Consider the following 27,721-nt stretch of genomic DNA (forward strand, 5'->3'; position numbering starts at 1 on the left):
CAATTCAGGAAGACAAGACAACACAATGAAGAATCAATTGGTGACTGGGTTGCGTAGTTGCTGATTGGACTATGCAGTGGTTAGCTTGGCAACCACTGTAACAAGAATTTCAAAGGCAGAAAAATATCGAGGGGACAAGGAGATAGGTGTTACTATGTGGCTGGCCTGGGGAGAGTCTAGTAAAACAGGAAAACAAAGAAACGGATTGGGGAAGAATTCGAAAGGAGGGGACCTTGAAGTGTGAAAAGGTGTGGCTTAAAGTAGCAAGCATTGTTAGAGGATGTCAAGAGGGGTGTAACAATGGGTTTAGTGCGTTAGGGGCACTGGTTTTGTATGCTATGTCATTGAAAGAGCCGGGGTTGCACGTTGTATGATTGTATAGTATTTTGTTGTAACCTGTGTGTTAAGAATCAGTCATAGAATGGATCATGAGCACTGTTGCCTAATGTATGAAACTGAATATAGAGCATTGGTTGTTTTGGTGTGAAATGCGATGAAGATAATAAAAAAATGAGTAGGTTGAGCATATGGTGCACAAGGGCAATGCATTGCAATGGCTGTGTGTTTTACGGTTACCTGAGGTCAACTGGAGTTTTTAAGGTGTCAGCATGATGTTGCGAGCCTTCAAGAAGAGTCCTGTGCATATGGAGCGAAATCAGAGCGTGAGCTCCGAGATCGCTATATATCCATGTATGGTATGCAAGTTGAAGGCCTGATCATATGTGCCAGTAAGTTAATGTTTTAGAACAGATGCAATTTAAGCATGGACTGTTGGAGTTTGTGCACCTTGGGTGCAAGGAATATACTACAGTGCTGAACCAATGTGCCTGAGCATTGATCAAGGTTTTGCAAAGTGTTTAACAGAGTTTGTTACTTCTATTTAGAACAAAATGTTCTATTGTGCTGATATAGTTCTTGCAGGATTACGAGAAGCATTGCAATTATGTCTCTGGGATGGTGTAGTTGATGTTTTGTCATGGAGGCATGGATATCCTTATTGTTGTTTACTACTAAGTCGATTTGTTGTTGCTGAGTTCGAATGGTAGTCAGAGTAAGTATTGATTGTTATTGCTATGAGTATGTTGCAGAGGAGATAGGGTTATCGAGCAGTGAAATTTGTGTGAGAGTGGGCCATAGTTGTGACAGTGGGTTCTAAGTTTCCTTTGAGGATGCTATGGTAAATTATTTAGGGTGGAGGTAGACTAGACCTCTGGAAATTCCTAGTTCACTGCAGATTGATTTTGTCCCTAGTACACCTTGGCCCTAGAATCTGGTTCCGGGGTGATTGGGATGTAAGAAAGACTGTTGTGCAACCCAATCTATGGTTGGGTGGTGACTTGCAGTCTCTGGCTCGGCTGCCCAATCTCAGATTCGAGACAAGTATACCTCCTGTTGCTTGGTATAATGAATCTCAAGTTATGCGTGTAATGATTGTTTACATTGTTGTGGATGCCCAGATTGATTGTTTACATGGTTATGATTGTTTACAATAATCACAGAGTGAATTGACCATTGCCTTCTTTGCAAATTTAGGTGGATTTTATGGCTGTCTCAATTTCCCACATTACTAGATTCCTCACAATGGAGTCACCAAGTGAGGCATTAGACCTTATTTTTCTTTAGGAGCACTGTTGGTTACCACTTCAAACTGAGAAAATAATATCTATCAAGGAGACCAAAATAAGGTGCAACAAGTTGTCCATTGTGTCCCAATTTCCATGTGTTTAAACTTTACTTCACTGCATTCAATTAGGCAAAAGAGAAAGGACGATGATGTTTAAATATGTAACTAGGTTCGGTCTTCATAATGAAATATGTAATCATGATTTTATGTTTTGATGTAATGAGAAAAATAATTTATTATTGTTATTATTGAGGCATGGGTTTCATGCTCAAGGGAAATTTATTTTTTAGTTCAAGCACCCATTGTGTGCTTCTAGGGTTTGTCATTGAGTCTACAAGCCAATTGAGTCATTGTTATGTATGAAAGAACTTTTTGGGCATGTTACATATTGTAAAGAAAATTTATTTGAGTAAAAAGAAAGTCAAAATACCCTCCAAGGCCTCGTCATGGTGCAATGATCAAGTTGGCCTACATGAAGGGGAAAGTCGGCCTAAAGATAACAATTCATACCCCTCAAAAGTCTATAAATAAGAAGGAATTCGATCTCATTTAGACAGAATCTCAAGCAAGTTCGATCTCCTCAAGAAAGTAGCTAGAAAAGGGCGGAAAAGAAGAAGAAGAACAAGATCAATGTTTTGGGTCTCTCTCTCTCTCATGCTAGGGTTTCTACAATTGCTGGGCCAATTGAAGTGTTGGAAAGCTACTAGCCAAATTGAAGTACTTGAAATTTGTTGGGCAAGTCAAAGTGTTGGGCGAGTCGAAGCGCTGCTGGGAAAGTCGAAGTGCTAGGAAGAAATTATTGAGTCAAAGTTTCAAAAGAATTTGCTAGGTAGGCCAAAGTTGTAGAGGAATTTGCTAGGCAGGTAGAAGTTGCAAAAGAATTTGTTGGGTAGGTCGAAGTTCCAAAAGAATCTACTGCACAGGTCGAAGTTGCAGAAGAATCTGTTGGGAGGTCGGAATTGCAGAAGTTGTTGGAGGAAGAGCTCGTTAAGGAAGAAAGGTTTGAGTTGGCCGTGGAGGGTCTTTGTCAAGTGTCATAGGTCTTGGAATTCGTCAATTGAAGATTCTATAAGAAGAGAATAATTTGTGTGGGTTTTCCTCTCAGTTGGAGAGTTTTTGGCCCTAGATGATCGCTTATATCTTGTGTCCTTTGTCTCATTGTTCTGTACAGTTTCGTAGTTTTTTTAATGAAGAGAATACTAATAATAATTAAGTGAAAGAAGAAGATAATCAGGTTAAGTAAAAATACATCACGAGCAGTTATCAAAGAAGAGAAATCACCTAATCTAGCTGCCCATATATTTCTCAACATGGTATCAGAGCTAAGGTGACTACATCAAGCAAAGGCAGCTTAAAGAAGGAAACTCAATGGCCGAAGCACTAGAATATCATCAAGAGCATCAATCATCAATAAGGGCCATTCATCTCAAGGATCATCACATCTCAAAGGAAGAAGACCTCAAAACCCTAGCACATCCAAATTAGGGTCATATACTTGAAGAAATCTTGAAAAGGTCACATCATCATCACAAAGAAAAAATCTATAGAACCCTACCTCCACTTAAACTCATTGAAGCATCTTGAAGTCTATACATCCAAAGGAAGTAAGAAGAAGCGTAGTCATCATCATCAGAATCAAAGTGATCTCCCTCTCTTTGAAGGATCACTTTTGAAGGAAGACATCTTCATCAAGAAGACATCTTCTATTATCAACATCATCATCTAAATCAAGAAGGCATCAAGTTGAAGATATTGTCTTCAAGGAGCATCTTCACTTGACAAGTACCTCTATATTTATGACTAAATCTGCTATCAAAATGACTTCATTTTGCAAGGAAAGCAACAAATTGGTTGGGTCATCAAACTTTCTTACATGGAAGAAGAGGACAGATTTGATCCTCATAGAAAATGAAGTTGTTGAACATGTTAAGGGTACAATCACTAAACCTCCAAAGGAAGAAGCTCAAGCTCTTGCAAAGTATATGAAGGGGAAGTAAGGGCTCAAAGGATTCTCATATAATCCATCAAGGATCCACTCATACCTTATGTATCAAAATTGGAGACATCGAAAGAAATATATGACAAGTTAATAGAATTGTTCTCTGTAAGTACTGCAGGAGAAGTGATATCTTTAAGGAATGAAGTGTACATAATGAAGATCTCAAAGGATGATGGAATAGCCTCATACTTTATGAGGGTATGAGAAATAAGAGACCAACTACAAGAGTTGGGAGAAATAATGCTCGATAAAGAAATTACCACCATAGTGCTCAATGCACTTCTAGAGGAATGAGGCAACTTCACATCTAGCATATTCGGAAAGAAGGAAGCCACCCCATTCAGTGAACTGTGGTCATTATGTAAAATTGAAGAAACCAGGTTGAAGGCAAAAAGCGATGTAGGATCAAATGAGCAAGTACAAGCATTTGCTTCCATGGCTAGGAAGAAAGGAAAGTTTGGTCCTCAGAAAAAGAACAAGAAGAATATGTCGAAAATCCAATGCTATGGTTGTCATGAATATGGGCACTACAAGAGAGATTATCCTAAACTAAAGAAGGACAACAATAAAAGAGGAAGGGAAGAAGCCCATGTCACTGAAGAAGTGGATGAACCTGAGAAGAAGAAATCAAAGAAGGAGGAAGTAAGAAATCTCCACTATGACTGAGATAATCTTTGTAGTAATCATAAACTTGAAAGCAGGAACCATAAAAAAAAATTGATTTGCACTTACCTGAACTGTTATCTGATCCCGTGAAGTTGATGATGCTGCTGCTGTTTTGCTCCAATTACCCAGGGAGACCAATTCCACCCAGCCTGATTGAGCAAAGACTCGCTGCTTAATCCAGCAAGCTTCTCACAGAAGCCCACTGTCCCCCGTGCCTAGAACCTCAGACGGATTAAAGCTCTTCCAATGGCAGACCTCTCTCACAGCTGAATTTCCTCCTCCTGGTTTCTAACTCCGTTGTTACAACCCCCTCTCTCGGTTCAGACCTCCGGTTTTTATCTGCGGGCCTGGCGGTGGCCGCCCTCCTACCTGCAGCCACCGCCTTCCCTCGTCCCGACACGCCTTCCACGCATTTACGGCTCTCAGATATTTTCCCTGCTGTCATATGCGCTCTGTTATAAATATCCAGCTGGTTTTAAGCGTCCCCTTTGTATAAGGGTCCTTCTTTTGATTTTCTTTATTTTTATTATATAGTTTAGTTTTATAAAGTTTAATTTATATTTTATAAGGTTTAATTTATATATTTTATAAAGTTTAATTTATATTTATAAAACTTAAACATATTTATTATTTAAAATTCATCATATTTGTTTTATTATAAAGTTTAAAACTTTATATAGTGGATTAGTTTAGATGGGCCGTTACAATCTCCTCCAATATGTTCTTTTCAGTTTTGTGAATAATAGCTATCATGGTAGTGTAATATTCCTAATTAGCCATGGCTAATTAGAATATTCGATTTTGCTCAATTTTGCCTTTTATAGTTATTTGTAAATAAAAAAGTGAGGAAAAGGGGACATAACTTACTTTTAGAATAAAAGTCACTTCCTAGTAACACAACGTTGTGACTTAAAGGGGAGCCAAGGGGGGCCAAAGGACCATGCAGAGACGGGGCCCACGCATACACTTGGAGGGACTGCGCAGAGGGAAAGGGCACACGTGGCAAGAGGGGATTACGTTGGAGGAGGTGAGCCTTGGGATTGGGAGAGGCCAATGCTATAAAGGAGAGAGGTGCCCCCTCATTTTGTCATTCGATTATGTGCATTTGAGCTAGTCACTTCGACTTAGAGCACGCTGGCTATTTAGCTAGTCTGCAGCACTGTTTAGTGCATTGAGTGTCTCCGTTCGGAGATCTCACCCTTAGCCCCGGGGGACTTCGAGTGCCTGCTCGAGCAAGGTATTTCCATCAGTATTTTTGCAGTAGTTTCATCAGCATTTTGGCAGGAGGATTGAGCATCTTGGATGACTGCGCAGTCTTGAGAGGGATGACGCAGTTCTTTTTGGCAGGAGTTCTGGATTGAGGTTTTGCAGGGGGATTTGTGCTGGGAGGTTGAGCAGGGGATCAACCCTTGCATATTGGAGGATTTTGGCTGAGTTTCAGGCAGAGTTGTGGTGGGTTTATTTCAGTGGCAGCGCAGAGCCTTGAGGGATTGCGTGGGTCCTCAAGGGGGCGATTTTCGAGGGTCGGCCATTTCAGAAAAGCTTTCTGGGTTTCTTGAGTAGAATCCGATTCCAGAGTTTCAGCATTTTCTGAGGAGGGGATAGCCCCAAATCCTCATTTGATTTCCAGCAGCAGCAGCAGCACGGTAGTTCTCCAACAACTTATACGCAGCTCAGAGAGAGACCATTCCTTTGCTATTCTAAGTGTATTTCTTCACTTGCCTTGTGCAAGTCGAGGTGCCATCTTTCTAATCACCTGCTGTACTCATTCTATTACTCAGTATAATAAAATGGCTTAGCGTTTCTCCCTGCATTTCTTGAGTATCTACTTATATCTCATGGTTATATTGTTATATGTTGCACCATTGTTATTTTCATCACTTTGCGCTTCCCGGTTATTATATCATTTATACGTATTTGGTTGGAGTTTACTGGGGTTTGGGGAATATCTCGGAAACGGGATATTACAGTGGTATCAGAGCATAGATCTGGCTCAGCCTGTGGAGCTAGCAATCTATGACACCGAGGGAAAAGCCCTACATCTGTTACAGAGGTAGGAGATACAAAGACATTGGGCATAGGTTGGAGAAAACTTACGGAGAGGGAGACTGTGTTCCAGTGGTGGACGCAGAACAGGAGGAGCCTGTGGTGGACGCAGAGCAGGAGGATCCGATGGCAGATGAGGACGGGAAGAGATTTGCAAACATGCTCCTCAAATCAGTAGAGGATCTGTCGAGGCAGATTGAGGTGATGGGGCAGAGATTCACGGCATTAGAGGCTAGACAGCGTGAGAGCCCACGGGTCTTCCAGGTTGGTGAGGGATCAGGTGCATCCCACCATTTGCCAGAGCAACGTGATACTACTCAGCAGGTGGCCTCACATGCCCCTACACGCTCTACCATGCCCACTTTCTTAGGAGCAGACACGGGGGCCAGAGCCCAGCAGGGGGCAGAGTCCGGTCATATGGGCGATTACTTTGCGGAGTACCATGCCTATGGGCAGGAGTTCAAGGATGCTCTCTCATTTAGAGACTTTGTTAAGCTTTAGCGGGATAGTAGACCCCGCGACCATCACAGAGGATACCGGCATTATCATGATGGAGACACCCACCGCACTGCTAGTAGATTTCACTTGCCTACGTTTGATGGCTCATCAAACAGTTCGGCAAGGTCTTGGGTGGAGAAGCTAGACATCTATTTCTAGCTTAACCAGATGTCGAAGACAGAGGCCATCAAGGTGGCGACATTACATTTGGATGGTGAGGCCCAAGATTGGTGGTTCCATGGGACGGTTACACTCGGGCATTCCACAGTGACGACGTATGCCAAGTTCACTAGGAGATTGATGGAGAGGTTTGACTATAGGGCTCCGGAACAACACTTTGTTGAGCTGACGAGGCTCAAATAAACAGGGAGCCCAGAGACCTACATTGCGGACTTTTTGAGGGTTTCAATGATGGTGCTAGATCTATCCACGACACAGAGGATCTACATGTATGTTGACGGGTTAGCAGAGCCACTTCGGGGTCTAGTCAAATCCGCTAGATCAACCACCCTTCAAGATGCTATTAGTCATGCCATGCAGGGTCCCTTGCCGCCTCCACCACCAGCAGCAGGTGGTGCAACTTTTGCACCTACTGGAGGAGCCCTTGCAGCTTTGCGAGGAGTTCCCAAATATTTGACGCTGCACGTACGGGGGACAGTATGTGGCCAGCGAGTATCAGTTTTGGTTGACAGTGGGGCCACCCACAACTTCATCGATGCACAGATGGTTGAGCGGAGAGGTAGACCGACAGAGAGCTTCGATGGATTTTCAGTTTTGGTCCCAGGAGATTAGACCATGGTGTGTGCTCGTTATGTTCCAGAGTTATCAGTGACGATGGGCACCTACACACTGACTGACCACTTCTTCATGGTCAATATTCCGAACACCAACATAGTACTGGGTGTTCAGTGGCTCATCACTCTAGGGAAGGTCACTACAGATTGGAAGGCCCTAGAGATGGAGTGGGATGATGAGAAGACAGGGAGGCATGAGAAGATACGGGGGTAGCACACATACCCGCCTCAAACTGTTTTAGCTCATCGGATGGAGGCAGTCTTCCGGAAGGGAGACGTAGAGTGGGGAGTGGAGCTGCGTGCATCAGAGGCAAGGACTACAGGGCAGACGGTGCACCCAGAGATACAGGCCATCCTTGACTAGTATGTCACAGTGTTTGGGGAGATTCCACTGAGACAGCCACCGGACCAGGGGTTTGAGCACACCATTGAGCTTGAGCAGGGCATACAGGCAGTGATTACTACCCCCTATAGGCATCCCAAGGCCTATCGGGATGAGATTGAGCGGGCCATTCAGGAGTTGCTGGCTCTTGGGCACATTCAGCCAAGCACGAGTCCTTTTGCTTCTTCCGTGGTGTTGGTGAAGATAAAGGACGACACATTGAAGATGTGCATTGACTACAAGGCCCTGAACAAGAAGACCCTGAAGAACAGATACCCCATACCCAGGATCAATGAGTTGATGGACGAGTTGAGAGAAGCACAGTTCTTCTCAAAGATTGATTTGAGATCTGGGTACCATCAGATTCGCGTGAGGGAGCAGGACATTCCCAAGACCGCCTTCAGGTGTCACTATGGGCACTTTGAGTTTTTGGTGATGCCCTTTGGGCTAACCAACGCCCCAGCTACATTTCAGTCTTGCATGAATCACATCTTCTGCAGTCACTTATGGAAGTTTGTGTTGGTGTTCTTTGATGATATCCTCATTTATAGCAGGACTCGGGAGGAGCATCTCCAACACATTGAGATAGTATTATGCATCTTGGAGGAGCAGCAGTTGTATGCCAAGCTCTCCAAATGTGAGTTCGAGTTGACGTAGATGTTATACTTGGGACACATCATAGGAGTGGACGGAGTGAGGGTCCACGAGGAGAAGATCAGGGCCATTAGAGATTGGCCGAAGCCGAGAAACGTGACGGAACTTCGAGGATTCATTGGCATTTGTACTTACTACCGGAACTTCGTCAAGGGTTTCTCACAGCTTGCTGCCACCCTGACATATTTGACGAGGAAGGGGGCATTCAGTTGGTCGGATACAGAGCAGCGAGCCTTTGACAAGCTCAAGGAAGTTATGAGCAGCTGCCAAGTGCTTGTGTTGCCAGATTTTACGCAGCCATTTGTTTTGGAGTGTGATGCGTCGGGAGAGGGGATCGACGCAGTGTTGATGCAGGGAGGTCACCCTATAGCCTTTGAGATCCAGAAGCTCCTTCCGCATGAGAGGTTGAATTCTATATATGACAAGGAGATGCTGGCCATCATGCATGCATTGCCTAAGTATCGGCAGTATTTGGTGGGTAACAGGTTCAGGGTGAGGACTGATCACAACAGCCTCAAGTTCTTTTTGGAGCAGAAGCAGCGACAAGAGAGGCAACAAAAGTGGATCAACAAGATCCAAGCATATGACTTTGACATTGAGTATGTCAAGGGTAAGAACAACGTGGTAGCAGATGCCCTTTCACGTAGTCCAGCCACGTTGTCTCTTATGAGCTTGGACGCAAACTGGAGGGCTCGACTCTTAGTAGAGTACTCCAAGGACAGATTTGCATGTGAGGTTCTGGATGGGTAGGTGGCGGATGACACGTACAGGGTGGTCGATGAGATCATCTACTACAGGGACCGGATCTTCTTGACTGTCTCAGCTCAAGAAGAAGATACTTCAGGCGTCACATGATTCACCATTGGCAGGTCATCAAGGGTTTACCAAAACCTATAGGGCCATAAGAGAGAGGTTCTCATAGAATGGCCTCAAGGAGGATGTCCTCCAGCATGTCCGGGAGTGCGATGTTTGCCAGAGGAACAAGGGGGAGATGAACTATCCAGGGCTATTGCAACCTCTTCCCATTCCGGAGGGGAAATGGGAGTGTATTTCGATGGACTTCATCACAAGGTTGCCCATGGTACAGGACAAGGATTGCATCTTTGTCGTCGTTGATCGGCTGACAAAGTACTCACACTTTTTCACCATATCCGCACAATACACAACAGCGCAGGTGGCCGAGTTGTTCTTTAGAGAGATTTCCAGGTTACATGGTCTTCCCAAGACCATCACCAATGACATGGACAGCCGTTTCATGGGCGGATTTTGGCAGGAGCTTTTCTGGTTGGTGGGGATGGAGTTGACACCGAGTACCAGTTATCACCCACAGACGAACGGGCAGACAGAGATAGTTAACAAGTGGCTGGAGGGCTACTTGCGTAACTATGTCAGTGGACAGCAGTGCGCGTGGCTGAAGTGGCTGCATCTGGGGGAGTACTGCTACAACACTACACATCACATGTCCATGGGTATGTCACCATTCTATGCTTTGTATGGATATCATCCTTTATCTTTTGCTGACGTGATGTTTGGTGCTAGCAAGGCTCCGAGAGCCAAGATTTGGATCCAAGAGAGTCAAGATATTTTCCAAGCTCTCAAGGATAACACGGCTACAACGCAAAACCAGCAGAAGCTGTATGCTGACAGGGGTCTGGTGGAGAGACAGTTTGCGGTAGGGGACTTGGTCTACCTATGATTATAGCCATACCGATAGTCGTCACTGAAGCGGAAGGGGACTGAAAAGCTCAAGCCCCGCTTTTATGGGCCATACAGGGTGATACGCAGGATTGGACAGGTAGCATATGAGTTGGAGCTACCCCAAGGCAGCAAGATTCATAACGTTTTCCACATATCATGCCTGAAGAAGGCATTGGGATAGCATGTGACAGTGACAGATGAGCTACCACCCACGGATGATGAGGGGCATTTGGTGTTGCAGCCAAAGGCTATTATTGATACCAGGGAGAGGCAGCTACGGAGCAGGACAGTTCAGGAATTCTTGGTGAGGTGGAAGAATTTACCGGATGAGGATGCCACTTGGGAGAGTGAGAAAATTTTGCAGCATCCATCACTTCAGTTGCTTGAGGACAAGCAACATTTTGCCGGGGGACACTGTAATATTCCTAATTAGCCATGGCTAATTAGAATATTCGATTTTGCTCAATTTTGCCTTCTATAGTTATTTGTAAATAAAATGGTAAGGAAAAGGGGACATAACTCACTTTTAGAATAAAAGTCACTTCCTAGTAGCACAATGTCGTGACTTAAAGGGGAGCCAAGGGGGGCCAAAGGACCACGCCGAGATGGGGCCCACACAGACACTTGGAGGGACTGCGCAGAGGAAAAGGGTACACATGGCAAGAGGGGATTACGTTGGAGGAGGTGAGCCTTGGGATTGGGAGAGTCCAATGCTATAAAGGAGAGAGGAACCCCATCATTTTTTCATTCGATTATATGCATTTGAGCTAGTCACTTCGACTTAGAGCACGCTGGCTGTTTAGCTAGTCTGCAGCACTGTTTAGTGCATCAAGTGTCTCCGTTCGGAGATCTCACCCTTAGCCCCGGGGAATTTCGAGTGCCTGCTCGGGCAAGGTATTTCCATTAGTATTTTTGCATTAGTTTCATCAGCATTTTGGCAGGAGGATTGAGCATCTTGGATGACTGCACAGTCTTGAGAGGGATGACGCAGTTCTTTCTGGCACGAGTTCTGGATTGAGGTTTTGCAGGGGGATTTGTGCTGGGAGGTTGAGCAGGGGATCAGCCCTTGCATATTGGAGGATTTTGGCTGAGTTTCTGGCAGAGTTGTGGTGGGTTTATTTCAATGGCAGTGCAGAGCCTCGAGGGATTGCATGGGTCCTCAAGGGGGCGACTTTCGGGGGTCGACCATTTCAGAAAAGCTTTCTGGGTTTTTCTGGGTTTCTTGAGTAGAATCTGATTCCAGAGTTTCAGCCTTTTCTGAAGAGGGGAACAGCCCCAAATCCTCATTTGATTTCCAGCAGCAGCACGACAATTCTCCAGCAGCTTGGACGTAGTTCAGAGAGAGGCCATTCCTTTGCTATTTTGAGTGTATTTCTTCACTTGCCTTGTGCAAGTCGAGGTGCCATCTTTCTGATCACCTCCTGTACTCATTCTATTACTCAATATAATAAAATGGCTTAGCATTTCTCCTTGCATTTCTTGAGTATCTGCTTATATCTCATGGTTATATTGTTATATGTTGCACCATTGTTATTTTCATCACTTTGAGCTTCCCGGTTATTATATCATTTATATGTATTTGGTTGGAGTTTACTGGGGTTTGGGGAATATCTCGAAATGGGATATTACAAGTAGGAAGCATTGTCAGTATGATAGGATGCATCATATTATGAAATGGCATCATGGTAGAAGCATACGATTGAAGCAAGAGCTCGTTATAGTAACTCGAAAAGGAGAGTTGAAGCAGAAGTATAGATGGATGTAGCAATCATCACATAAAGGAAGTAGCTCATGGTAACCTCATTGAAATCATGTGTAGTGCATATGGTTAAAAAGAAATTCATATAGCATGATAGAAGGAATTCATCATACATCATCATCATGAGAAAGGAGCTTCTGTCGGATGAGGATATTCTAGATCCTCTATTATTAGTAGGTTCACCTCTACTTGGAAGAAGCAAATGTCCTGCTGATCATTCCACCTTGTGTGGGATACATTGTTCACAAGGATGATGGTATGGTGGCAAAGTAGTGCAGCAGGTCAAGTTGATTGAAATACTTTCAATCATGGAAAGGAAGTTTCCTAAGGAAGTCTAGATGACCAAAAGGAGAAAAGAGGTATGTATATTGTTGTAATTCTCAGAGACGATTCCTAGCTGTGGGGGAACTAGTGCCCAAGACATCTTAAGATAGAATAGAAATAGTTAAAATAAGTGGATAGAGGGATAGGCCATGGGGGATTGCAACCAAAAGTTCTAATTCTAAAACCATAGCTTTCAAAACAGAATGATCAGAGAAAGTCTGAGGGTTGTAGGGTCTTTGCATCAAAGGAGTGATTTGAAGAAAAATAGAGAACAAAGTTCAAATTAGGCACTTAAGAATCTGAATTTAAACTACCGCAGAAAGAATCATGCAAGACTGAGAAAATGTGAATGGAGTTCCTGGATGTGGAGCACTTCATTAAGGGTTTCAAGATTAATAATCATGAGTACAATTAAGTAAATTCATGAAAAACTAAACTGAAAGCACAAGCTGCATCTTACACTATCCAAGAGAAGAAAAAAATAGATGAATGTTGAATCACAAGAGAAAAAAAATGATTGCAACTACACCCAAAACTGGAATCAAAACTGTTGTGTGTTCTTTGGTTTCAGAGAGAATTTCTTATTACAGTGCCAGTCATGGATATTGGACTCCAAAACCCCTTGAACCCTTACAAAATTTCACTTTCAGATTTTTTATTTCCCCCCTCAGCCTAACGAACTAACTGTCAACTGAGTTCTGAAAATCAATTTTGGAACACTCATAAAATTGTTTCTCCGTTCTCTTCTTTTTTTAATTTTACAAATAAAAACATTTGAATATATATATAGATATAGATATTTCTCCCTTCCTATAAAATGAAATCCCTTCAATCTAATGATTTTAATAATTTGAGATAATGCACATGTAAAAACATCATATTTGGCCCAAATGAAGTCTCATATTCTAAAATTTCAACATCGCACTAAAGGAAACATGTGGCCCGTATGCATAATAATAAAATTATTAATGGACGAGTAGCCCCGTGACCCTACTTATGGACGTATCCGAGAAAGGTGGTTTCATAAATCCCAAAACCGTCTTTAGGATCACACTTAGCGGTTATTGGAAACAAGTACAAGTGGTGTTTGGACTGTCAATTTGTTCGATGAGTAGTTTGAGGATACTTCTTACGGGACCACTGCTTTGCATAAGTTTCGTGTACTTCGTATTGTTGGGACTCCATTGATTTGAGCACTGTAATTGTGAACCATTGATCTGGAACACTGGACGTTGCTGAACATTGACTAAGTTTTACGTTCTCTTATGTTCTTTTTGCAAGTACCTTTCTCTCCAATCAGATTTTGTGTTCCAACCCTATTAATGGGTATAGCCTCCCCACATTTATATCATGAGTTGTAAGAAGTAACCTCAACTCCTTTGCTTTATGCATACCTTCCATCCAAACCGTCAAAGATCATGGTGAACTCTGACTTTGATTGTTGATTAATGAAGTCAGTACTTGGCTTGAAACCTTCGAATTGAGCCTTGGGTTCATCTTTTTAATGTTATGTCACGTCACAATTATGTTGAGAGCATAATAGTGTTTGTGCCCCAAAAATTTATATATAATTTTTTAAAACAGAAATTATAAGCATTGGCTTCAACAAAAGCAGAAAAAATTTGTGCAAACCTATTTCATAGCCTTGTTAGAACAACCTTCATTAAAATGAGCATCCTTTAATTTTAATTACTAGCCCAAGTTCACCTGCAATTTAGATTTTTCTGACTGTGCAAGATTAGGCTACAACATATATATTTGATATATCAAGTCATGTAATCATATAGTTGTTGACATCATGGGTAAATGCTCCACCTTGTGAGAATGATCAAGGATTTCTTCCTTTGAAAAATGCATGAAAGCAAGGTTCACATATTGACAAGATGAAATCAACATAATATGTCCTCATATGGAATATGAGGTGGTTGACAATCATGATGAAGGAACTTTGTCAAGAAGTTCATGGAGAAGCAATATGTTATGGAAGAAAGAAGAGATCGTAAAAGTTGCAACTATGATCTCATAAGATAAGGAATCAACATCCGATAAAGAATCTGATGTAACATCTCCATGAAGAAGGTATGAAGACCTTGATAAGGTCTATAAAAGAAAGAATACCCTTGACACATGAAGTCTTGGAGATGTGTTTATGAATGTGCAATATGTTGTAGGCAAGCAAGATGTCATGATAAAAGGCCATCACAAAAGGTAACTTTGATTTGATGTTCATTTTTTATTTTTGAACAACATCTGGATGGGTTGATACAGGGCTACCAAAAAGAGGTTTGTAGATGTCATCTACAACTAGCACTCATGTGGTTGGATGGAAGATTCGAAAGTAAACATGAATTGGAGGAGGTAATTGTATAAAGAAAAACCAGATGTGGACTAGAAGATCACTTTTTGATGAAAGAAGGATGCCATCACTGATGTAGCTCATGAAGGAAAGTGATGGATGGTCGATGCCCTACGACTGATGAAGGCTCCATAATAGAAGGATGAACTTCATGACATTGAAAGAATCCCCACAAGGAGATGAAAGTCCCATGAGCTCCACCAATAGCAGAAAGTTGTTGGAAACAAGTCCCTAGTTAAGAGGGAGCCTAGACAAGTGCCTGGTTAAGAGGGAGCTTGGACAAGTCCCTGGATAAAAGGGAGCTTGGGTACATTCCTTTTATAGGAATGGGTATATCTACCTAGTTGAGAGGAAGAGATAGACACGTCATTCATGTCTTCACATTGGGAAGTAAGTATGGAGGATTGGGTAAGCATCTGACATCCGATACTCTTTGAGGATGAGGTAGGGCATCCAAGATAAGAGTAGTCGAAGAGGACCGATATTCTTTGAGGACTGGGAACCCAAGATAAGAATAGTCCTAGAAGGACATACTTTGTGAACACCCATGTGGGGCATGTACCTTGAGAGACAATGATGATGATGTCTATAAGTCATTGGTCTCACCAGCATTGTGCTCTGATCTTGTGGAGAGATAGAGTTGTTAGTCAAGGCCTTGCTATGTGACAATGTTGGATGATATGATGCTAAACAGATGGGTTACCAATCCGACTCTTCTTATGAGAATTCTTCATATTAAGAATGTCCAAGTACCTTGTATGGATTATGAATACCTCCCTAGTTAAGAGGGAGTGTTGAAATATGTAACTAGGTTCGGTCTTCATAATGAAATATGTAATCATGATTTTGTGTATTTGATGTAATGAAAAAAATAAATTTATTATTGTTATTCTTGAGGCATGGGTTTCATGCTCAAGGGAAATTATTTTTAGGTCAAGCACCCATTGAATGCTTCTAGCGCTTGTCATTGAGTCTAAAAGTCAATTGAGTCATTGTCATGTATGAAAGACTCTTTTGGGCATGTTACATATTGTAAAGAAAATTTGTTTGAGTCAAAAGAAAATCAAAAGACCCTCCAAGACCTCGTCATGGTGCAAAGAACAAGTCAGCCTACATGAAGGGACAAGTCGGCCTAAAAATAACAATTTGTACCCCCTCAAAAGCCTATAAATAAGAAGGAACTCGGCCTCATTTAGATAAACTCTTAAGCAAGTTCGATCTCCTTAAGAAAGTAGTTGGAAAAGGAAGAAAAATAAGAAGAAGAACAAGATCAAAGTTTTGGGCCCCTCTCTCTCTCTCTCGTGCTAGGGTTTCTACATTTGTTGGGAAAATCGAAGTGCTGGAAAGGTACTAGGAAAATCGAAGTACTGGAAAGTTGTTGGGCAAGTCAAAGGGTTGGGCAAGTCGAAGTGCTAGGAAGAAACTATTGGGTCAAAGTTTCAAAAGAATTTGCTTGGCAGGTCAAAGTTGCAGAAGAATTTGTTGCGAAGGTTGAAGTTGCAGAAGAATTTGTTGGGTAGGTTGAAGTTCTAGAACAATCTGCTGGGCAAGTTGAAGTTGCAGAAGAATCTTTTGGGAGGTCGAAATTTTGAAAGTTGCTAGAAGGAAAGCTCGTTAAGGAAGAAAGGTTTGACTTGGTCTTGGAGGGTCTTGGTCAAGGGTGATAGGTCTTGGAATTCATCAATTGAAGATTCTATAAGAAGAGAAGAATTCGTGCAGTTTTTCCTCTCAGTTGGAGAGGTTTTGTCCCTGGCTGATCGCTTATATCTTGTGTCATTTGTCTCATTGTTCTTTATGGTTTGGTAGTTGTTTGATGAAGAGAATACTAATAATAATCAAGTGAAAGAAGAAGATAATCAAGTTAAGTAAAAATACATCACAAGTAGTTATCAAAGAAGATAAATCACCTAATCTAACTGCCCATAGATTTCTCAGCAGATGAATCATTAGAGCCATCATATATATTAGAATTCTATGAGCCACAAGCAATGGAACCCAAGTAGCCTATATATGTTCTGCATTTAAAGACTAACTGAGATAGTAAGTGGACTCATTACACCCAGGAAAATGCAAAAGAAGGCAATGAGGATGGAGGCATTTTTATTGTGATTCAATATCTGTCATGCTAAGGTAGAGGGCTTTGTATTCTGATGTATTCCCTATGGTCACAATTGTGTGTTGTGTTTTGTATCATTCCTCATTTGTGTGGATTAGCTATTGCATTTTTGTGTATTGAGATTGTCAGGGATTTGTTAGAATGTCATACCTTAAGTCTTGACTAATTGAATGTCTTCAATGAGAGAATGTCACGGGATTACATGAGCCATGTATGGCATGCTAGGATTTAGGTAAATAGGGCTTCAGTATGTAGGGGATTCTACATTTATATTAATTCGTTGGTTTTAGCCCTGGAAAGTTTCTTGATATGTTTGAGCTTTATGCATTCTCTCTTGATATATCTTGTTTGTTGATTTTGGTTATCTTGTACTGTTGGGTAGTCTTTGATATTGAGAGGTACTTGTTTTTTTCATGGTAGGTGCTTGAAGGGATGTTGATTATCTAGTCTAAATTACATATGCCAAAAGCCTCAAAGATATCGTCTCTCTTTCTAGACTAAATCTTTTGTGAGTTTGTGGTGCTCTTACTTTTAATGTTTCAAATAGTACCTATTCAACGCTTGAAATTCACCCTTACCCAGTTCTGTTATGATTTTCTCGTTACCTTCTGAGTTAGTAGATATTGCATGGGTGGTGTATGGATCTATGATCTCTCCATATAACTTTATTTCTATAAGGTTCATGATACTAAACATTGATTGACAAGAGCTTGAAATTGCTGGCTCTCCTGAGTCCTAATTCTGTGACAATATTGTGGTGGGAATGACTAGATGGTTGTTGGATGGTCAAGAAATCAAGATTGAAATGACTGGAATGCATTTTACATTGTCAGGTATTGCTGATATGAGAAGAAATCGAGTCATGGTACTCATTGCTAGAGAAAAGAGATATTCAAACCTATTGTGAGAGTTCAACTTTGGCTCTACCAAAAAGGGAAGTGAAAAGACTGCTGAAATCTCTTGAGGAATCCATTTTTCAATGTGTTTTTCTTTTGCTAAAAAAAACAGAGGCTTATAAACTTGTGCTTGCATTCTCTTGTAGTTTGGCGGTTTCACTGTTGCAGTGCATTTGATGAATCTTTTACTAAGCCATATCCTCATCAATTGTTATTTGTTATAAATAATAGCATTACAGAGTGTTGCTCTCGCTTGAGGAATGATAGTGAAGAAGCTTCATAGAATTACTCATTTACTTTCGTTTCTATGTAATTATTTGAAATGTCACTTAATTTGGATTGCAGATTTTTATAGGGAATTTGGAGTATTGACTTTCAAAAACTTTCCTTCATGTTGAATGTTTTGGGTCTAGAAGATTTGCAGATAAAATAGATTGAGCAAAGACATGCAAGGCAATGGCAATCAAAGTGTTTTTGGTTAGAAGTCTGAAGAGAAAAAAAAATAATCACTCCTTGTTCATTTTTCCCATCCCATTACTCTTAAATAAATGCAGAAACCTTATGAAAATTGCAGCAATGGAGAGCATTCTTTACATTCTAAATCTTAACACATTGCTTTAGAGGCATTCTCATTTATTGTGGGAATTTTATAAGTTCCTTGAATATGAATTGAATTAATGGAAAGAATGGGATTTACATTGGAGTGTAGATTTTTGGAAATAAGCCTCTAGTATAGAATATGAAAATAAATCTTTCTTACGAGGACCATGACAAGAGCTAATTGTTGGTTTTCATCGCTCATAAGAAGAGGACATCTCATCTATAGATTCAGATCTCTACATTAACATCTATAAAATCCTCATGCATTTGCATCATTTGACAATTGAATCCATGGAAAAACCTTTGCAAATGGCTATCCAAGCTATCACTACTGTAAATGGTAAGGGATTCAAGTACCCTCCCTTGAGTTGCATCTCATTTCTCTCCAATAAAATGTTCACTATAATACTGCATCTTAGTGGAATTGCAATAACAATTCCCTCGGAAATGTGCTTAGCTAATGGTCTTCCACCACCAGTTTATGGCCATGCTCTCCACATGACCCTAGAGCATAGCAGCCTTTACAGTAAATACAGTTTGTCATACCGCAGGAAGCTACAAAACACGATGCAACATATGCTGTTGTGGTTTTTGCTGCAGTAAGTTATGTGCTTCCCACTGAAGAGTATTTGTGGATTTTGTTGGTGTTGGAGATGCTACTCTTGTATTAGTGCCCGTGAAACATTGAAGTTGCAGAAACAATGAGTGGTTGAAATTGCAGAGGCTATTTTTAAGGATCAACCTTTCAGATTTCTTGATGCCACCACTACTCATACCTAAGTTGCATGAACGTGAAAGCATGTAGTAGTCTTGAAAAATGGGACCACTTGGAAACCTAAGTTGCACGAAACGGGGAAACAGGTACGAGTTTCCAAAACGGGCATGGGTACGAAACGCGACCTCCCCAAATTTTGGAAACGGGGAAACACATATATATATATATATATATATATATATATAGATATTAGAATTTAGGACATTTAAGAAATGTTATGTGCAATCTTAAAGCATACATGATACATTATAATTTATTACATTTAAACATTATGATTAAATTTACATCACATTTGCTCATGAAAGATCACATAATGAAAATAAAAATATCGGAATATCGAAAAGAAAACTTTATTATATATCCAAATCTCAAAATCAACCTTTATTATATATATGAAATCTCCTGCTCACTGTTGAAAACACCCTAGCTGAAACCACTGCTCTCTTCCTCTCCTCTCCTTTGCTAAAATCGCCAGTCTCCAAGAGAAACGACTTGCTCAATTGTGTGATGAGAGGATGTGGTGAAGGTCACTTTTATAATTTGAGAGAGGCATCTAGAAGCAACTAGAAGCCACTTTAGTCGCCCAATAAAAAAATAGAAAACAAAATAATGAAAAAAAAACATAAGAAAAAGTCAATTTGCATGAGGAAACTCCGCCGTACGGCCCAGAAACTCGTTTTTGACTATACTAGCCACGTTTCCTCCTCAAGAAATGGGCCAGTACGGCGGGAAACGAGTTTTCGGGCCATACGGTATGGGTTTCCCCGTTTCTGTACGAAAACGGAACCTAGACCCACATTTCCTACAACTTAGTTGGAAACAAGACTCCAAAAAAAGGAAAGAAAAGAGAGAGACCTTCAGATCCCATTCCCAGTATGGTACATTGGGAATTGGCTCTTCACAATAACTACCTATCCTTATTAGGGTGATAAGGTAGGGGAGGGAGGGAATGGGACCACTTGGAAATGAGACTCCAAAAAAAAGGAAAGAAAAGAGAGAGACCTTTAGCTCCCATTCTGTTAATTTTAGGCAACAATGGTATGCTCTATGCTTTAGAGCAATTTTACTTCAATTTCTTTATGAGCCCAATATCAATTTCATTTTAGCAATCACATAAACATGTAAGTAAATGTTGATAGAACATAAACATAAACAGTCGAAGACAAGCGAAGACAAGAAGACACAAGATGTGGCACCAGCCAGGGACAAACCCCAATCGAGGGAAACCCTTGATCAAATCTTCTTTTAGTCTTCAATAGTTTAGCAGAGAGAGATAATACAATTTAAAAATTCTAATAATTTATAGTAGTAGCAAAGGAGCCCTAACGAAAAAAGTCAATGATGGTCAACAGGGCAAATTTCTTCCTCAATTCAGCTCAGTCAAACCCAGTCAACTTCGACTTCCAACAGCAAGTCTAATAAGCCCAAAACAGTTTGAAAAAATCTAGTCAAAACTGGTCAACACAAGTCAACCCTGCGGCCAGCACTATTACAGTCAACATTGGTCAAATAGGAGGTCAGATTGCCTCAGTTCTTGTGCCCATATCTGCGGCCTGCTAGGACAAAATTCCTCCACCCAAAATCGCACCAAAAACAGGTCAATGCAATCAAAACAACCTTCTGCAAATTCGGTCAACATTGGTCAATGGCTAGAACAAAAAAGTACAGTCCTTCACACATGTGGAGAGCTGCCCAGAAATCCATAAATCATGTGAGGAGAGAAAGATATGTGAGAAGTGAAGTATGTCCAAATGAGGATGAGGCATCATGTATTTATAGGCTAATGTTGAGGATGAATAGATGTGATTGTTGCGCTTCTAAGCCCACATGAGTTTGCTGGCCGACCTTGACAATTTGTCCATAATCAAAATAAATTCATAACTTCAATTGTACATGTCAGAATCAGACGATATTTAGACCAATCCTACACCTCTCCCAGAGAGGAATCTAATAAAAATATCAGCGGTCATAAATAAGATGACCCATGTGGAGTTTGGCCCTAGTTGCCAATTTTAACACTCTCTCTCAACTAGGGAGAACTCCACCTGCTAATCTATCTGCCAATCTGTACTATCCCTGCCATCCATGCACTGCTCTGTCGAACTATGAAGAAGAAGAAGTGATCGAGAATGTATCATACCATTCTCTACTGACCCGATGTCAGCCCCAATCAAAAGAGATTGTCTCATACCACTCTTACTGGCCCGAAGTCTGTTCCAATCAAAAGAGAGTGTCTCATACCACTCTTACTGACCCGAAGTCAGGTCCCATTGATCTGAGATCAATATCGGACATCCTAACATAGGGAGTACAGTAGTACACAATGCGTCTATCGATAGTACTATGGTCCCTATCCTCATTTCCCTACTCATTACCTAGATGAGAGGTACTTCCCATGAGTCCCAGACTGCACAGGTAGGCTGTCTTGGCAGGAGAAGGATGAACCACTCGTCCTGCCCACATGCCGCCAAGGGGTATCACAGGGGAAGGATGAACCACTCACCCTATGGTTGCTCATTGCTCCAAGAAGTACCCCAAGCCCCTTGGAGCTCCCAGAGCTCAATGTCCATCTCATACAAGACCCTCATAAGACAGTCTCTCCACGACTCCAAGTCGTTCTCGGAAGGCCAAGAATTTGAACTTCCCCAAAGGCTTCGTCAGAACATCGGTGACCTACTCATCAGTTGCAATGTGATGGAGCCTTATTGCTCCTCGTTGTACCATATCCCGAATAAAGTGGTACCTAATATCTATATGCTTGGAGCGATCATGAAACACGAGATTCTCTGATAATCGGATCCCACTCTGGTTGTTGCAGAGGATCATGGTGGTATCCAGCACAAGTCCACACAGCGCACTGAAGAGCTTCCTCAACCAGACAGCTTCACAGGAGGCCATACTTGTAGCTATGTATTCGGCCTCGACGGTGCTCAAGGCAACCGATTTCTGCTTCCTACTCATCCAGGATATTGAAGTAGAACCCAAAGAAAAAAAGCATCCAGAAGTGCTCTTGCGATCCACCACACTGCCAGCCGAATCAACATCAGAATAACCATGCAGTCTCACATTTCCGGCAGTGTATCTCAGTCCATGAGTGATTGTGCCCTAAAGATATCTCAGAAGATTCTTGGTAGTAATCCAATGTATGTGATGAGGCTCAAGCATCTATTTGCTCAATGTGTTAACTGCAAAACATGTGTTCGGACAGGAGTTCACCAAGAACATCAGTGCTCCTATGAGTTGACGATACACAGAAGCATTTCCCAATTTAGGTCTAGCAGCACCACCACATAACTTCTTAAAGTTAAGTTCCATCGGAGTAGTCACAAGCTTGCAATCCACCATCCCAAATCTTTCGAATATCTTCACAACATATTTTCCTTGAGAGGAAAATTTCACCTAGATTTTGCCAGACCTCCAACCCTAGGAAATACTGCATCGGTCCTAGGTCCTTCATCTAAAATTCAGAAGCCAACTCCCTCTTACATTTGTGAATGAGAGGGTTTGCACCTGTCAGAAAAAGGTTGTCCACATAAAGTACCAGAATGGGAGGTTTATCATTTTCAACCTTAAAGTAAGGTTCAGATTGGTTTTACTTCTAGTGAATCCCAGTTTCATCAGATAGTTATCGATCCTCTCATACCAAGCCTGGGGTGCTTGCTTCAATCCACGGAGAGCTTTCTTCAACCTGCATACATGAGATTCCCGATCATGAACTTCAAACCCCTTGGGTTGTTCCACATAGACTTCCTCTTTGATTGAACCATGCAAGAAGGCAGACTTGACATCCATTTGAGGTAGGTTCCATCCTTGCGAGGCAACAAGGGCTATGATCGAGCGATGGTGGTGTATCAGGCAACAGGTGAAAATATCTCATCTTAATCTACACCTTCCTTTTGAGAGAAGCCTCAAGCAACAAAGCGAGCCTTGAACTTTTCTGCACTTCCATCAGCGCCATGCTTGATTTTGTAGAGCCACTTAGAAGTGAAAACCAATTTGTCCTAGGGTCTAGGGGCCACATCCCAGACATCATTCTTCATGATTAACTCGTATTCTTCATTCATAGCATCCTTCCATACTTGTTGCTTCATGGCTTCTTCAAATGATGAAGGCTCATTTTGAATGATAGTGCTCATGGTGGTCAAATATCCTTGGTACCTGTTCGGCTTCTTGCTTTCACGGAAAGTCCCCCTTGGTGCAATGTGCCTCTCAGCATCTTCGAGAGTCTCCCTAAGCCATGAGGGTCTCCTCTTGGAGGAGGAAGGCTCATGAGGGAGTGGATCAATAGGATCCACAGGTTCATCAACATCAGGCATCGTTTCGTCCTCTTTTTCACCCTGATTTCCTGTGTCAGCTTCTTTGTCCTTCCTTAGGATAGGAAGGTTATTGATCTTCCTAAGGGCCATATCTTCGTCGAAGGTGACATCATGACTTATCTCAAATTCCTTTTGACTAACCACATAAATTCTATATCCCTTAGAATTTTCACTATAGCCCACAAAGGTTCCTTTCTTCCCAGATGCACCCAATTTGCTTCTTTTCTCTTTCAGCACATGAAAATATTCGGGGCTTCCAAAAATTCTAAAATGAGAGACATCGGGTCTTTTACCAGTGAACATTTCTTCAGGAGTCTTGGAGTCCAATGCTTGATGAGGGCATCGGTTTTGAACATACACGGCGGTATTTGCAACTTCACCCCATAGAAACTTTGGAAGGCCCTGATCATGAAGCATGGCACCGACAACTTCTACAATACAACGATTCTTCCTTTCAGCCACACCATTCTGCTCAGGAGTGTATGGCATTGTAGTCTCCCTCTTAATGCCATCTTCTCTCTAATAATCTTGGAATTCATTGGATTCATACTCAGTCCCATTACCAGTCCTCAATATCTGGGTTTTCTTCCCGGATTGGTTTTCGATCAAGGCTTTGAAATGTCGGAACTAGGTGAACACTTCATCCTTCTCCTTCAAGAACTAAATCTAGGTCTTGCGAGAATAATCATCCACAAAGGTGAGATAATATAAGTATCCTCCCAAGGAGTTTACGGGCATCACACCAGATATGTTGGAGTGGATCAATTGCAATATGTTTGTGGTCTTGATATTACTTGAGGAGAATGGTCCCTTTGTAAGTTTTCCTTTGGCACATCCCGGACATACACCTTCATGCTCTGCTGTGAAATCGGGCATACCTGTCACCATCTATGTCACGCCCCTATCCTGACGGTAGTCTTTCAACTGCACATAGGTGTGGCACCACTACACTTTTTCTTTTCACCAATACTAGAGTGTATGGACTATGCCTAAATCCAACACTTAACCAATTTTCCAATTCTTCAAGTGTTAACATTCATGCAGCGGAATAACATTCATATTTAGTTAACATTTACATCATCTTCATTTATCAATATGCACAGCGGAAATACTTTCTTTTAATGGGAGGGGAAACTCCCAGATTAGAGTCTACCCAATAATAATAATTCAGTCTTTTACAATTTTATTTACAAGTACAACCTTTGCCAAGAAGCCCCAAATTTCACCTTAGCAATTTTGCCAATGTTTTAGCAACTCAGCCTACTCGTGTCGGGTTGCCCTCCGTTCAGCAGTGCCCACCTGTTCGTCGTTCAGGGTTGCCCACGTCCGTCGTGTCATGCATCTCGTCACCAAGCAAAGGCGCCCACCCCACCGGTTTGGGTCGCTCTCCGTAGCTCGTCGAACCGGGAACTGTCCGCAACTCGTCGCAACCTCTGCAGCTCGTCCGTACCATCGCCTCCGTAGCTCATCGCCAGGCAGAGGCGCCCACCCCGCCGGGTTGGGTCGCCCTCCGCAACTCATCGCAACTCGGCGCCCTCTGCAAACTTTCCGCAGCTCGGCGCCCTCTGCAAACTTTCCACAGCTCGTCACACCGCAGACCTTCCGTAAGTCGCTTCTCTTTCTTCTCGGCTCGGTACTACGGCCCTCGGTCCGCCTACACCTCGCCCTTGCTCTTTTTCTCTTCCTCTTGCTCGCCCAAGTATTGCTTTGCTCACTTGAACTTGCTTGGGTTCAATGGCCCCTTTCTCCAACTCGCCATCTCCAATATATAGGTGTTCTCCATGAGTTAAGGTGGGTCGGCCTGCTCAGGCTGACCACACAAATTGCCCATGAAAAATACCAAACAACATGTCGGCCAACCAACTCGCTCGTTTCCGCACGTCGGCCCGCCCAGGGCTTCCGCCATCATCCATCGGCCCAACTCGTCGGTTTTTAGACACCTCTTATAAATCGTCGTACGTGCACCCATACTTAGTCGATTTTCCCAATCTCAGTTTTTCGAATCTCCAAGTAACTCATCGCATCGTCGCACAACTCGTCATCGCTCACTTGTCAGGGCGCGTTTAACCGAACACACCCGCTCGTCGTCACAAACTCGACTCGTCACACATAACCGAAGTTTGTTTCCCACCGTAACCCGTCGCACCTGTGAGCGCGCCTTAGCTCGTGGTTGTGACGTACTCCCCCACTTTAAATGGTTGTCGTCCTCGACAATTCGATCATACGACTTCACAAAGTGTCCCTAGCTCCAGCATCTGCAGAATGTCCATGCTGCGCACCTCTGCTCTGTCATCGCATAAACCATCAAGGCTCATGACTCCATGAATAGGAAAGTTTCCTCAATCCATGATCATCAACCACATCTGTCGCAATCTCCACATGCTAACACACCATGAAAGGCTACTCCCTCCAACTTAAGCTACATGCTATCACTGCAACATATATCGTGTCAACCCCATCATGTATCGTCATTATGTGAACTGATACCATGATACTCCAACCCAACTCAAACATATCTCAGTAAAAACCCCGACATATCTTTTAGACATAGCTCAGTACATTGTTATAGCTCCCCATGACTCGAACTAGTAGGGTGATCAGTCCAACCATCACACTCAAATCATGAAAATGCACCTCCTCATGCCATTATCGGTCGTTTCTCTCAGCATCTCATCACAACATCAACTTCATCAAGAACCCATGCCATCTCCATCAAAATGTAAGTAAGCCATGCCTAGGTCCATGAAGTAGTCCCCATCTCGTCTGTAACATGTTGTCCATGATGTTGATGTCGATGTGCTTCATATCAATCAGTCGCATCTATCCAAACATCAGCATCCATATATGTGTGAGGTCCATCCCTCAAAATGAAGATCTCCTCCCATCAAACTAACTCTCAATGTACCATATCCAAGTCCATGAAGCAACCTCCATCACATCTGCGATATGCTATCCATCAAACCTATCAAAGGGGACAAGCATACACCTATCTCATCATCCATGTGTTGCCCATGGTCATAAACCAATCAGCCACTATGTATATCAAAGTGGTTAAGTCTCATCAGATCAGCCCATGCCCAAGTGCTGCCACCAAGGCATCATCATCGCTGCAACTCCATCAACTCCAAAGTGTCTTGTCTCGATCATCTCCATCAATTCACTCCCTCTGAACACACCCCATAAATGTGCCCAAGAGTATGCATCCCACACTACATTAAAATCAGGTACACCACTGACCTCAGCTCCTCAATGGATCAGATACTCCAAGACCACCATAACATGAAGTCTCCAATGGCTGCAACAATCTCAAGTCATCATGAGCTCCACGAATCATCTCCGTCCAACATCTCGGCAAGCATGCATGTCTTGGTCTAAAATGCCACTGCAAGATGCCTCTGCACTCCATGTGGTAGGAATACTCTCATAGTCTGCTCACAAATCCAACCTGTCCATGGCCTTGTTGTACAAAAGTGCACAACATCCCCATCAACTCATAAGTAAAATGTCTCCATGTTGCATCAGCAAGTCCATCCACACAACATCCCTGCCTTGGCACTCCTCATTGGATGCTCATAAGTGACATCTCTATATAAGTGCACCTACATAATGTCCCTGCATAATGTCTGCCATGCTCCATCTATCCAACACGATGTCCATGACTCAAGTTGCCCATGTTGTCTAACTAAGTAGACCTTATCACAGCATCCATCATCTCATCCTAGTCCTCAAACAAGTTTAGTGCCCTCGGTCACTCAAACCACATATAACATCATATCATATCATATCACAGGTTCCTTTCATCATCGCTGCCTCCCCCACTAAAGGTCCACCAAGACAGCCTCTTGGTCATAGCCATGAAGAAGTCCACCCAAGTATCATATCATCATAACTTTGGTGTGCCCTCTCTCCAATCTATCCATGAGCCATGTCGGGCACTTAGCCAATTCTCCATATGGCTAAAGCACAACCTGTTGTCGCGCAGATTGACACGACAACGCTCAGACCGGGGGCTGTCACTCTGATCCCCGATCCCTCCGTTTAAGCCTGTCTCCCGCGGCTAAGGGGGGTAGTCCCTGTGAGATGATGAGACCAACTGTTGACCAGTTGGTTGGGAGACACGAGACACGATATGAAAAGCACTCGATGGATTTGATTAACTTAGCAAGACCAGTGCCTTAAGAGATTGTTGTGAAAGCGATTACTTGTTAAATGATATAG

The 27,721-nt window shown here is 42.3% G+C and overlaps 1 protein-coding gene across 2 annotated transcripts in view; it reads right to left on the reverse strand.

Annotated features, from left to right (window-relative positions):
* LOC149218188 (zinc finger CCCH domain-containing protein 17-like) overlaps positions 1 to 27,721 on the reverse strand; it is a 55,977-nt gene that overhangs the window by 1,837 nt on the left and 26,419 nt on the right. The gene's annotated exons all lie outside the window — the stretch shown is intronic.

The sequence above is a fragment of the Pinus tabuliformis genome, chromosome Q (assembly GCF_031772625.1).
Source record: "Pinus tabuliformis cultivar Carrire ecotype Pingquan chromosome Q, CPIR1, whole genome shotgun sequence".
Lineage (NCBI taxonomy): Eukaryota > Viridiplantae > Streptophyta > Pinopsida > Pinales > Pinaceae > Pinus > Pinus tabuliformis.